This window comes from Elaeis guineensis, chromosome 1 (assembly GCF_000442705.2).
Source record: "Elaeis guineensis isolate ETL-2024a chromosome 1, EG11, whole genome shotgun sequence".
NCBI lineage: Eukaryota > Viridiplantae > Streptophyta > Magnoliopsida > Arecales > Arecaceae > Elaeis > Elaeis guineensis.
Window position 1 is genome coordinate 128816241 of NC_025993.2, and position 14620 is coordinate 128830860.

The window sequence follows — 14620 nt, forward strand, 5'->3', positions numbered from 1 at the left end:
GTGAGACATGAAGTAGAGTCTTCTTTCTTACATCACAACTTCATCTCTCAATGCCTTCTCCTTCCTTCTCCCCTTCATTCAATGCTCAGATCTGATGGTGATCAGATCTAAGAAAAGAAAAGAGAGAGAAGAAAAGAAGAAGAAGATTCTTCTTCTCTTCATGGTGATCTGGTTTAGATCCCGTTGGATCAGCACGAAAGAGTTCGTGCAGCGATCTTCTTTTTTGAGATCTGAAAGAAGAGATCTAGATCCAAAGATGAGGAGTGAGATCTGCAAGGTGCTAGCACATCGGTGATCTCAGTACTCTGATCAGATATCTTCATGTGGATACCAGCAGAGGTCAGACATGTACATGGCTATGATCAAAACTCGGGACATCCGCATGATCCGAGGTTTGGAGATCTGATCTCCAACTTATTTTGACTAACGATTACTTTTTTTTTCAGATTTTAGATCGTGGTTGCTTGTTCATATCAAGATCCTAACTATGATTTTTAGATTAGATCTTACAACATTTAAGTAGTTGATTGCATAAAAAAAAAACACAATAAGATTCAAAAAATTAAATATAAATATGATCTTAAAGAGTTCATCTACTCCCCTGAGGATGAAGGGTTTAGCTGCTCATGGGTTGGATCTTGTTCGCCGCCAAAAGATCCATCTCCTTTGAATATTGGGGTAGATCTTGAAGAAGAAAAAGATGCAGAACCTTCTTATGCCGCCAAAAAACTTTCTCCCAAAACTCCAAAATTTGACAGCCTCCCTCTCTTCCTCTCTCTTTCTCTACAAAATTTCTCTCCAAAATTTCTTCCTTAAAATTTCTCTCTTACTTTGGACCTCCTCACATCCCTTTTTATAGCCTTCAAGACCTTCTCAAACCTTAGGTACCCCAAGTCTTGGTTTGTCTCATGTCTCCCCTCTTTCCTATTTTGATTTTTGACACCCCAAACCCTAGCCATCCCACTCTCTCTCAAAAGCCTTTTAAAAACCTAAATCTCTGTCTCGCATTTAGGTGGTTTAAAACCATGCCTGCCCCCATCTCGTGCTCGCATGCACGCCCATGTCCCTGCACATCAATCGTACCTGTACCTGCACCCACACTTGCACGCCTGCGCCTGTGTGAAAGACCGTGTGGTTTGTTCTTGTGAGCCATGCATGGACCACACAGTTGCTCTCTGTGCACTTTGCGTGGATCATATGGCAGTTCTTTATGCACCATGCGTGGACCGCACGGCTGTTTCTATGAGTTAGCATGCATGGACTGCGTGGGCTTCTTTGGGCCATGTCTTTTGTTGTGGGCCTTATGCCTCTGTGGGCCATGCTATTCTATTTTTCTTTGGTCTGGATGTGCATGTTGGCTGAAAATTTATCAATAGAGGCAGGCTAACTTAGGATTCATCATTGTAAATATTGAGGGCCTTTGCTAGTTGGTATGTGATTAAGTCTTCACAATTAACAATTCCTAGAAAAGAGCATAAGAAGTATCAAATACTAAATAATAGAGATTAAATAATAAAAATTTTAATACTTTTTATGTCATATTAATGCATTGATCATATTGGCAATTGTTGCTATAACATTTGATTTGATCAAATAATTGGGGTTGGATCCTAGTCTAATTAAATTAAGATTTAATTTGATTGGACTTGGTTTGAGTTTGAGTCAAATTGGATTTCATAGGTCTAAAAGGGTTTAGACTTAATAAGTATTTGACTTGTTAAGAAATCCAAATCAGCTTAAATTTTGACTAGACCCTTGACCAAGTGTTTAACTTGGTGCAAGGGGAGATCATGCCTCAGATTAGATCCATGCCAAAAAGAATTAGCGTTGATTCCTTTTTCTGTGTGGAGATGAGGTAGCACCAAGAAAGGAGGGGTGGGACTCTCTAGAAGAGTCCCAACGCCCCAAGACTCCTATCCTAAAACCTTAGGGCGTTGAGATGGGGATTTAACATGGAGATAAGTAGCGCCTCCTCTTATTTGGTAAGAGGAAGATTGGTGTGAAAAAAAAGTGGCGCAAGAAAATAAAAGGGTGAAGGCATGAAAGAGTTCATGTCTACATGCATAAGAAAAGAAATAAAAGGGTTGCACGCTCTATCCTTTTTGATGCCTCTCTTCTTTCTTCCATGCTATGTCCAAGGAGTTGGACATCCCCTCGCCTCCATGCCCATCTCCTCTCCCATATTCCTCCTCCTTCTCTCGATTATTCTCTTTAAAAGAGAAAAGAGAATACATTCAACATCCGAGGAGCAATATCTGTAAGGGAGCTAGCACCTCAGTGAGATCAGGATCTTCTGATCAAATCATCCGCATATGGATATCTGTAGAGACTGAACATGTATGTGGCTTCAAAACAATCTTGAAGATATCTAAGATCATAAAATTATGATGAAGATCTATCCGTACAAAGTGAAGATCAGATCTTCCTCACTTTTATTTTTATCTTGATCTTAACTATGAGAGATCTTGATGTTTTAGAGATGCGATCTTTTACATGCATATTAGATTAAATAGTTTTAATCTTCTTTACTTTTCATTGCATTTAATGATTTGTATTATGCATGCTACCGAATTTTCTTCAAATGATATCAAAGCCACCCTCATATGATTAAGATTTGGATCTTAGATCTGAAAATAATTAATTATGTTTGCTGATTTTCATGGTTCTGTTGCCGTGATGATTGATCACAAGCAATCAGAATCATGAACTGAATGATCAACAAATCATTTAACAGCATAAAAATCAATTATATTCAGATCCAAATTTTATTTTTATTTTTCATGTATGAGATGCATGAGGTAATGATTATGGATAGACTTTTTTTAGATCTATGATTTGTTCTATGATGTAATCATGGTTTCTATGAGCACCATTAAATTTCTATACTTGGAGACCTATGCATCTCATTAGATTAGATCTAATGTTTGTATCTTGGGTGCCTGCATGCATCATATGATTCATGTAATTTGGAGATCTACGAGTCACATTAAAAAAGATTGTAATAATTGTTATTACTCTTAATCTTCTAGGGTATATTCTATGATGTATTTGTATATCAATTGATTGATTGAAGTGCAAGCCTATCGCATGTGATGAATGTAGATCGAGACGGGCGGTTGATCGATGCTAGATTAAGGAGTTGATCATGATTGGATCAAGGATGCTCAGGATCAGATCAAAGAGTTGAAGATGATCAAATCAATTGATGTGCATGTGCTTGTAGTAGTAACCTTAAGACTCAATTCCAGCTTAGTGGCTCGAGCCCGAATCATGGATCTATGATCATCACCAATTAATTTTTTGCTAGTTAGTTATTTGCATGAGATGTAGATAATTAAAATTAGATGAGCCCTAAATTAAATCTCGCATATATTAAGTCAAGTGATCTTCCACCATTATAGATATGCGGGTATCCAACTGGTGTTGACTATTCTTGACAGTTACAGTGGTTTGATTGCATCGAAAAAATGTAACTACTCTATTAGCATGAGATGCCAGGGAATAAAGATGGGTTGGGCCTAATAACTATTAGGTAAGGGATCCAATGACAGCTTTGCATCCGTATTTGAACAGTAAGTCTGGCTTAATTAAGGAATGGAGATAATAACTGTCAAATGAGGTCTACTTAAATTAGAGATCGGATATCGCTGTACCATGTTTGAGAAGTATTGGACAAAAGTTGTCCACTCATTAGTTTGCATGTTACCAATAGCTATTAGGTGAGGTGCACATAGATTGGTGGGATTGTAGTATCTATTTGAAACCTTAGTCATGAAGGGTTTTCGTTTCTCTATCTGAAGAGAATAAGAGATTCAAAAAAATAGTGGAAGACATATTTATTTTAAAAGATACTAAAATAAATTTTAAAATTAAGTATGAATATCTAACTAGAATCTCTACTCTCTGTAATTCACCATATCTGCTTCCAACCCTCTAGTCCGCATCCTCGATACCGATCATTTAGCTGGAACTAACTATAAAGACTAGCTAAGAAACTTAAAAGTTATTTTGAGCTTTGAAAAGCTTAGCTATGTACTCGACCAGGATCCCTCTGTATTGCCAAATCATCCAATCATTGACCAACGAAAAGCGCTAAATAAATGGATGGATGACTGTTGAGGAAAATACCTTGAGATTCAGTCCACAATAAGCTAAGAACAAGGTCTAGGATAATGAACAAAATCCAACGAGCCTAAGATTAGTCCAAACAAAGTTTAGACGGAGACGTTACGTATGAAAGAAGGCATTGAGAGTAGCTGGTACAGTCCACGGACCATCGAAGGAGCCCACGGCCGGTATAGGCCGGCAACGATGAGGGCCAGGCTCGGTAGTGAACTAGGCTGGCCCAGACGACTGCAAGTGCGAGTGCAGGCCCACCCAGCCATCATGGATCGTGCTGCATCATGGTCTATCAGGTGGCAGGTGGATCGGATGGTAGGGATTGCTCTAGGAGCAATCTGATGATAGGAGATATTGGTGCTAACGGATGGTCGAGATGGTGGCAGCTCAGCTTTGATGGTTTCTGGAGGAGCAGATGGCAGAGCAGCAGGTCCAAAATAAGGGACTGCAGCAAGAACAGATGCTACCGATGTGATGAATTGGGGCATCGTGTCAGAGATTGCCCTCAACTCAGAGATCGGATGAGAGCTATGCAGCAACGGCTAGTAACAAGTCAGAGAATAATGTCCTAGTGATATCTAATGAGGTATCTACTTTTTTCAGTAGTGAATTTTAGATTCTGCATGTATCCATCATGTATGTTGCAAAGAGGAGCTGTTTGACTTCCTGAAGAGCAGTAAGGTACTATTCATCTACTGGATGGATTGAGCTATGCGATCAGAGGCATTGAGATGGTTAGCTAGAGGACACATGATGATGCAGTGAGAAATTAGATGAGGTTCAATACATATTTGATTTCAGACGGAATCTTATCTCACTGAGTAGACTGGATTCAAATGGCTACAGATGGGTAGCTGGTGATGGAATCCTCAAGGTTATGCACGGAGATAGGATTATTCTAGAGGGAGAGAAGAGGATGAGAGGACATTACTGCCTGACAGGGAGCCTAATACGAGGTGGAGTTTCAGGAGCTAAGGAGAGCCTAATGCAAGGTGGAGCTTCAGATGGAGGTAGATCGGGCACGAGATACGAGACTCAAAAAAATAAGAGACGACATCGCAGAGTGAAGTTTCTATTGCCATAGGAGATTTTTTCGAGCAGATTTTTGATCAGAGTGGACACAGCCCATGACGAAGGTGGGATCAAGTGGCCTGGCTCGACTCCCATGTTTGCTCATTTTTGAGATAGTAGGCATGCCCCACGGTATAGGGGTCAGACGGATCACAGGCTCTCAGAGACAGGTGGAGACTGAATATCGAGTTGAGATGAAGATTGTTGAAGAAAATGTCTTGAGATTTGATCTGTAATAAGTTAAGAACGAGATCCAGGATGATGAACGAAATCCAACAAGCCCAAAATCAGCCAAACGGAGTCCAGACAGAGAAGTTACGCATGAAAGAAGGCACCAAAAGTAGTTGGTACGGCCCATGGGCCAGTGCAGGCTAGTGGCGATATGGGCCAGGCCTGATAGCACACTAGTGCATGGGCCAACAGCATGCTGGGTAGGCCCAAACAACCGTGAGCATAGGTCCAGGCCCGCCCAGCCATCATGGTCCACCATGGATCGCACTGCATCATGGTCTATCGGGTGGCAGGTGGATCAGATGGCAGGGATTGCTCTACGAGCGATCTGATGGCAAGTGATATTGTCACAACAGACGATCGAGATGACCTTCAGGAGCAATTGGATGGCAGTTGTAATTGTGCAATTCAACGATGGGCATTGCATGTGGTGGAGATCCAACGGCCATTCATCAAGTGCACGATCTAATGGTTGGTGCGAATGCGTGATCGGACGGCTGGCGATGCAGTCGATCACAATCAAATGGTCTGGGTGATTTTTGGGTTTGATCAGGACTCATGGAGGCTTGATTGTATGATCGGATGGCCACAGTTTGAGCCGATCATGATCAGATGGTCCAGAAGGGTTCTATGGTTTATTTTGGACCTGCTATCCTAGTGAGATACTGTTTTAAAGATTCTGGAGCCTATATAGCTCCGATTGATGAGTCGTTTGTTACATAGGATAGCTGGTGACATCCTGATCATGTAGAGAGGCTTCAAGAGAGATTTTAGAAAGTTTTTATAAAAATTTAAGACTTCTTATTGAGAGATCTTTATACAAAGATTGAGTGGTGAGTTCTCTTATATTTATTTAATTTTCTCTCTCATAGTGAAGCTTGCATGCTCCATAGAGGTAAGTTTGAGGCCAATCCATATTATCTTGATTTATTTGTAGTATTTTTCTCTCTCTTTTTTCTTTTCCCTCCCTCAACAAGTGGTATTAGAGCACAACAATGGCGGTAATAAAATTAGGTGCTATATCTTGGTGTTGATGTCCAATGAACTTCAATGCCAACATGAGGAGATGAAGACTGCCAAGGCTATGCTGACTCATCTGTAAGAGTTGTATGATGAAGAGAGCCAATTTATATAGTATGAGGTGTCCAAGAGGCTCTTCAATGCCAAGATGCATGAAGGACAGTCTGTCCATAATCATTGTTTGACAATAATTAAGGACTTGGAGGAGCTTGAGAAGCTCGACATGATCATGTATAAGAGATTATAAGTGAATTTGATCCTGTGATCCCTTACTAGTTCTTATAGGTAGTTTATAGTAAACTACCATATGAATAAAATCGATTGTACCTTGGTTGAATTATTGAATATATTGGTAACTACTGAAGAGATCTTGAAGAGTTCAAAGGATATGGTTCTCACTATGGAGTGAGCTTCTACTTCTAAAAGAAAGTCTACTTAGAAGAAAAAAAGTCCATGATGAAACAAAAGCCTGAAAGGAAGCCAAAGAAGGAAGCTCCTAAGAAGGTTGCTGACAAGAAAAAGTGTTTCCACTGTAATGTTGATGGCCATTGGAAAAGAAACTATCCTATATACCTAGAGAGCCTAAAGAAAAGCAAAGAGAACATGCCTTCAGCAGGTATATCAGATGTGCTCATTATTGAGACTAATCTTATAGTTTCTTCTACTTCTAGTTGGATTACAGACTCTGATTTAAGTGCTCATTTATATACTTAATGCAGGATCTAAAAAAAGTAGATGGCTGAGGGAAGGTGAAGTGATCCTTCGGATTGACAATGCGATAAGAATTGCTGTTATAGCCATAGACACCTATCCTCTGTGATTATCGTCTAGAGTTAATTTGATACTTAAAGACTATTATTATATACCTATTGCTAGCAGGAATTTGATTTCTATTTCATCATTAGCGCAGGATGATTATATTTTTAATTTTGATAAAGATTACTGTATGATCTATTTAAGAAATAAATTGGTTGCACATAGTTTTATGATTGACAGTCTTTATCATTTATATATGGATGTATCTGTGAATGTATCTGAGCAAGTAGTGAGTGCTGTAAGATCTAAGAGATCTAGAGATAAGATAAATCAAAAGTATATGTGGCACTTCAGACTTGATCATATTGAAGAGGATAAAATAAATAAATTAAAAAAGCATGGGCTCTTTGGCTCATTAATTCTTGAGTCATATCCAGTTTATGAATTCTGTCTTCAAGAAAAGATGGTCAAACTATACTTTATAGGATATAAAGAGAGGATCATTGAGATACTTATCTTAGTACACAGTGATGTGTGTGGCCCATTTGATGTGCAGATCAAGAGTGGTTATCTTTACTTCGTTACCTTTACCGATAACTATTTATGGTATGGGTACATATATCTTATGAAGCACAAATCTAAAATCTTTGAAAGTTTAAAAAATTTATATATGAAGTAGAGAAGCAAACAGAAAATTTTTCAAAATTCTTCGATCAGATCGAGAAGGTAAATATCTTAGTGAAAAAATTAAAAATTATCTAAGAAAAATGGTAGAGTCTTATAATGGACTCTTCTTGATACACCTCAACTCAACGAGATATCGGAGAGGAGGAATAGGACTTAATTAGATATGATCCAATCCATGATGAGCTTCACTAATCTTTTCTTATTTTTTTGGGGACATACTTTACTTACTACAATTTACATACTGAATAGAGTTCCCTTTAAGTTTGTCCCTATCATGCTGTATGAGATGTGGCATGGTAAGAAATCAAGTTTTGATCATCACAAAATTTTAGGATGTCTGATGCATGTCAAGTGATAATAGACAGACAAATTAGAGGCTAGATCTATGAAAGCTCATTTCATTGAGTATCCTAAAGAGTCTTTATGATACTACTTTTATTTTCAAAAGTTCATAATGTGATTATAAGCCAACATGCTATATTTTTGGAGAAATAATTTATCCAGGATGGAGGTAGTGGGAGGAAAATTGAGCTTAAAGAGAAAGTCTCTGAAGAGCAACGAGTCATAGAATCTATAAAACCCATTCATGCTAAGCCAGTACATGTAGTACCTCCTCTAGCTCATAGATTTAGTAAAATCTTCCATCCTTCTAAAAGATATTTGGGTATCATTATAGAGGATGTAGAAAAAATATTCTTCATAGGAGATAAGAAACATAGAGATGAGGCTAAAAACTACTACGAGATGATGTCAGACATCGATTTCAAGAAGTGATTGAATGCAATGAAGTCAAAAATTGACTCCATGCACTTCAACTAAGTCTGGACTTTAGTGGATCTGCCAGAAGGTATAGTACCTGTTGGATGCAAATAGATCTATAAAAGAAAGATAGGCTTGGATGGAAAGATAGAGACCTATAAAGCAAGACTTGTGGTGAAAAGTTATAGTCAATGTAAAAGCATTGATTATTAGGAGACTTTTTTACTTGTGAACATGTTGAAGTCCATCTGAATATTACTTGCTATCGCAGCATATTATGATTATGAGATATGACAGATGGATGTGAAGACTGCTTTTCTGAATGCATATCTTGAGAAAGATATTTATATGAAATAGCCTTTGGATTTTACTTCCAGTGATAGAAATCACAAGGTCTGCAAGCTGTAAAGATCTATATATGCACTAAAACAAGTATCTTGAAGTTGGAACACTCGTTTCAACGATGTGATCAAATCATTTGATTTCATCAAAAATAAGGAGGAACCATATGTTTATAAAAAGGTTATTGAGAGTGTTATCACGTTCTTCATATTGTATGTAGATGATATCCTTCTGATTGAGAATGATGTTTCCATATCGACTTCAGTTAAAATATGGTTGTCTAAAGAATTCTTCATGAAAGATCTTAGAGAATCATCTTATATTCTGAAAATATAGATCTATAGAGATAGATCTAAAAGGATGCTGGATCTCTCACAGAAAATGTACATGCAGGAGGTGCTGAAAAGGTTCAGCATAAAAAATTTTAAGAAGAGATTTTTACCTCTTAGACATGAAATTCATCTCTTCAAGAAGATGTATCCTAACATATCTAAGGAGATTCAGCACATGAGCAAGATCCCTAATGCTTTAGCTTTTCGGAGCTTCATATATGCCATGCTATATACATGGCTTGATATATCCCTTGCTATGAATGTCACAAGCAGATATCAGTCAAATCCAGATAAAAAGTATTGGACTATTAAATATATGCCCTAGAAGCCAATTAGACCGATACATGTAATCTTTCCAAGGGCATAATTTATAATTTTAACTTATCAAGAAAATAAAATTTTGATTATTTTTTTATTTATATTGTGTGATGTATCTATGAATCATCCAATGAATTAACAAGATGATGACACATATTCTTAAAAATTGATAATTTGATGTATGTGTCGTTGATGGTTAACTCACAAATTGCTTTCAATCATAGGATCATTATGGGGATGATGATTGATTCGGATAGGTTGGTACACGGATCATTTTTCTTAGGATAGACAAGTCTCGAGTCTATAATGTGGGGACACTAGAGCGAGAGTGCAGGTGATTATTAGAGAACAAAAATATCGAGCGTGACTAATATGAGTAGTTACTTAGATATTTACCTTCTTGTCAGTGACATACTCGATGCTACAGTAGTGCGAATAGTTTTTAACCTACGGTGCCTTGACTATTCACAATGAGGTTGCTGTAGTTTGACTATACTATAATTCAGTCTCCTAGTCATATAGAGCTTTAAGGTGTATGTTGGCTGTAGTAGGTTCATTGTAGGAATAGGATGTGCACCTAAATGGGATCTATCGATCTTGATAGAAAAAAAAAATATATTGAGGATCATGAAACTGAGTTCGAAAGTCTATGGCCATGGTAAGTGTGAATGATGAAAATGAGTTTCTATAAGATTTTACTAAGAACTCAAGTTGATTGAGTCTTACATATGACAAGATCAGGTTGATGAGCTATCTATAACCTCTATCTTATCGAAACTTACGATAGAAGAATCGGATCACATGATAACTATACTTAGAAGTTCATTCATTCAATTCTGTTGGATTGTCACTACATACTGCTAGATATCACTAGTAGATTGTGGGATCAATAAGAATTATTTTGATGATCAATAATTCTTAATTGGCTGATTTAGAAGTTTTTAATCTATTGAAAGGAGTTTCAATGATATTATCGATGAAAATCATAATATATCTCACTATCAGATAGAATTGAACCTATGAGGTCATACACAAAGAGAATTAGTCTGGATTGCGCAATTAGGCTTATGTAGTTTCAATTGGATTAGGATTTATGAAATTCTATTGAATTTAGGAATACTATGCTAGCATATGGTTAAATCCAAATCCTCTTGAGACTTGAAATTCTTATTTGATAGGGATTGGACCAAGTCAATTGCATGCTAAATGGATTTCCAAGTGTTGGTTTTCCATCTTAATTTAGTTTGGAGGAGATTGGGTTTATGCCCAATTAGATTAGATCCAAGGGGTGCCAATAATTGGTGCCCCACTTGGTCTTGTGTGACAAGGAGGAGGGCTTGATGGGGCGCACACCTCATCCAATTTTGATGCCAAAAAGAGCAAGAGAGAGGCACCCCAGAGTCCTTAAGAAAGTTGGTTTTGATTTGGTCAAAATTTCTATGAGATAAGGATTTGATTTGATTAAAGTTTTAAACCAAGAAGGACTCTTTTAGGTCTATAAAAAAGCCTTGAGATGTGATCTTAAAACCATAACCTAGAGAACCAAAGGTGCCACCCCCTCTTTGCCTCATGCCCCTCTCCTTTCTCTCTCTCCTTCATGCCTCCACACCCAAAGTGTTGGGCGTTCCACCTTCAAGTCTAGAGAGAAGGTGTTCTCTCTTCCTCTTCCATCTTTTCTTCGAGGTGCATGCTGATTTTTTGGAGAAGAAATAAGAGAGGAGCAATTTAGATTGTTTCTATAGATACCTGTAGAGGTCAGACACTTATACGGCTCTTCAAAAAATCTGAAGAGATATCCACGATTATCAAATCATGGTGAATAACTACTCGTGCTTAGATGAAGATGAGATCTTCATGTTTATGTCTTGATAGATTTAGTTTTTACTTGGAATTTTAAGGACATAATAGATATGGTCTCATGAGATGAGATCTCACAGATGCATGTTAGATTAGTTTTTCTTTCAGTACATAATAAAATTTTTTTTGTTGATCTAGCATGCATGCCCCAGATTTTTCTTCATGGACAACTATAAAGAATATCCTTAAATACTTGAGAGGGACTAAGAATTTATTCTTGATCTTTAAAGGAGATTAGAGTTGAGAGTAGAAGGATGCACTGACTCAGACTTTATGTCTGATGTTGATGATAAAAAATCTACATCAGTATGTGTGTCCTTGTGCAATGGTAGATCGATAAATTAAAAAAGTTCCAAACAACCGATCATTGCAGATTCACCATAAAAGCTGAGTACATCGCTGTCTCTGAGACCGCTAAGGAAGCCTTTTGGTTCAAGAAGTTCATTGCAGAACTGGTTCAAAGAGTTTACTGAACTAACGGTCATTATCTGTGATCAATATCCAAAGAAAGCCGAATCGGCATATGATAGACTTTTAGACGAAATCCTTTATTTTGACTTTAGTGATATAGGCCAAAGGTTCCACCACCATCCATTTGGTGAAGTAATCGATGACGATGAGTAGAAACTTTTGTTGGTACAATGCTTGAGAAAATGGTCTGAGGATATTCATTCTCTGAGGATATCCATTTCCCACTATACAAAGGGCTAGGGTGCATTGATTGGAGTCAATGATGCAGTAGGTTAGTACTGAATACTCATGTTCCACTGGCATCTATCACATCGCCTGACCAGATCGATCGAGTTCTACTGTATAGTGGGCCAGTAGTATCCCTACCAAAGTATCTTGTAGGCTAGTGATCTACCCCCAGGTGTTAGATGTATACCCTAGAAGCCAATCTGACTGACACGTTTATTCTTTCTAGGATATAATTTTGTACTTGATCTTATTATTTATTAATAAAATTGGATGATTTATTTTCATTCATGTTGTGCATGTGTCCATGAATCGTCTAGAAAATTAATAAGAAGATGATACATATTTTCAAGAATTAAGAATTTGAGACGTGTCATTGATGATTAATTTCTAAATTACTTTCGATCGATGGATCATCATGAGGATAGTGATTGATCTGATAAAATTAATGCATGAATTATTTCTTTTTATGTAGATGTGTCTTGAGTCTACAGTATGAGGATATTGGAGTGAGAGTATATGTGCTTGTTAGAAAATAAGGGTACCAAGCATGATTAATACGAGAAGTTACTTGAATGTCTACTCATTCGTCAATGACTTTCTCGATGCTGTAGTGGTGTGACTAATTTTTTGATCTATGGTGCCTCGACTATTCACAATGAGGTTGCTGTAGTTTAACTGTACATACACTTGGTCCTTAGCCATATGGGCCCTTGCTGTGCATGATGGCTATAGTAGGTTGTTGTAAGAAAGGATATGCATTTAGATAGAATCTATCGATCTTGATAGATAAAAAATAGTCCTATGTGATTTATGAAATTGAGTTCTAAAGATCACGACCATAACCGTGTGAATAATAGAAAAGCATTTCTATAAGATTTTACAGTATGGACTCGAGTTGTATAAATCTGATATATGATAGATGATGGGATTTGATGAGATTTTCACAATCTCTATCTTGTCAGAACTCACGATAAAAGAACTGTATCACATAGTAACTACACCTAAGAGGTTCAATACTTTCTATTTTGCTAGATTGCCACTACATACTGCTAGACATTACTGATGGATTGTGAGATCAATGATAATTATTTTGATGGTTAATAATTCTCATTGAGTGAGTTGAAATTATTTCAATTTATTAAAATTTTTTTTAATGATATTAGTGATGGAGATCATAATATATCTCATTATCAGACAGAATAGAATCCATGGAATCACATACATAAGAGGTTCTGACTGATTAGATAGTTGAATTGCAATTTCAATTTGCTGTAGGATCTGATTATCAATATGATTGATAATTGGACTAATTTGAAAAAGCTACAGGAGAGGACTTACTGACAGTTAGTGAGTTAAAGGAGGACTTATTGACAATTGTTGCTATATTATTTGATTTGATCAAATAATTGGGGTTGAGTCCTAATCAAATTAAATTAGGTTTTAATTTGATTGGACTTGGTCTGAGTTTGAGTCAAATTGGATTTCACAGGTCTAAAAAAGTTTGGACTCAATAAGTATTTGACTTATTAAGAAATCCAAATTGGTTTGAATTTTAACCATGCCCTTGACCAAGTGTTTGACTTGGTCCAAGGGGAGATCATGCCTTAGATCAGATCCACACCAAAAAGAATTAGTGCCGGTTCCCTTTTCTTCTATGTGGAGATGAGGTAGTGCTAAGAAAGGAGGGATAGGACTCTATCTTGAAGAGTCCCAACACCCCAAGACTCCTATCCTAAAACCTTAGGGCGTTGAGATGGGGATTTAATGTGGAGATAAGTAGCACAAGAAAATAAAAGGCTGAAGGCGTGAAAGGGTTCACATCTATACACACAAGAAAAGAAATAAAAGGGTTGCATGCTCCATCCTTTTTGATGCCTCTCTTTTTTCTTCCATGCCACGTCCAAGGATTTGGATGCCCCCTAGCCTCCACGCCCATCTCCTCTCCCATATTCCTCCTCCTCCTACTCCTTGTTGTTCTCTTGAGAAGAAAAAAAAGAATACATTCAACATCCAAAAAGTGATCTCTATAAGAAAGCTAGCACTCCGGTGAGATCAAGATCTCCTGATCAGATCATCCTCTATAGAGATTGAATGCATGTGTGGCTTTAAAAGAATCTTGAAGACATCCACGATCATCAAATCGCGGTGATGATTTACTTGCGCAAGGTGAAGATCAGATTTTTCTTCCTTTTGTTTTTATCTTAATCTTAACTATGAGGGATCTTGATATTTTAGAGATGCGATCTCTTGCATGCATATTAGATTAAATGGTTTTAATATTCTTTACTTTCCGTTGCATTTAATGATTTGTATCATACATACTATTGGATTTCCTTCATCAGGTGGTTTCTGCATATCCCCTCGTGCACCCCTCATAGAGCATAATCGACTTCAAAGGGGCATAAGCATTTGCGGAGTAGCAAAGAGAA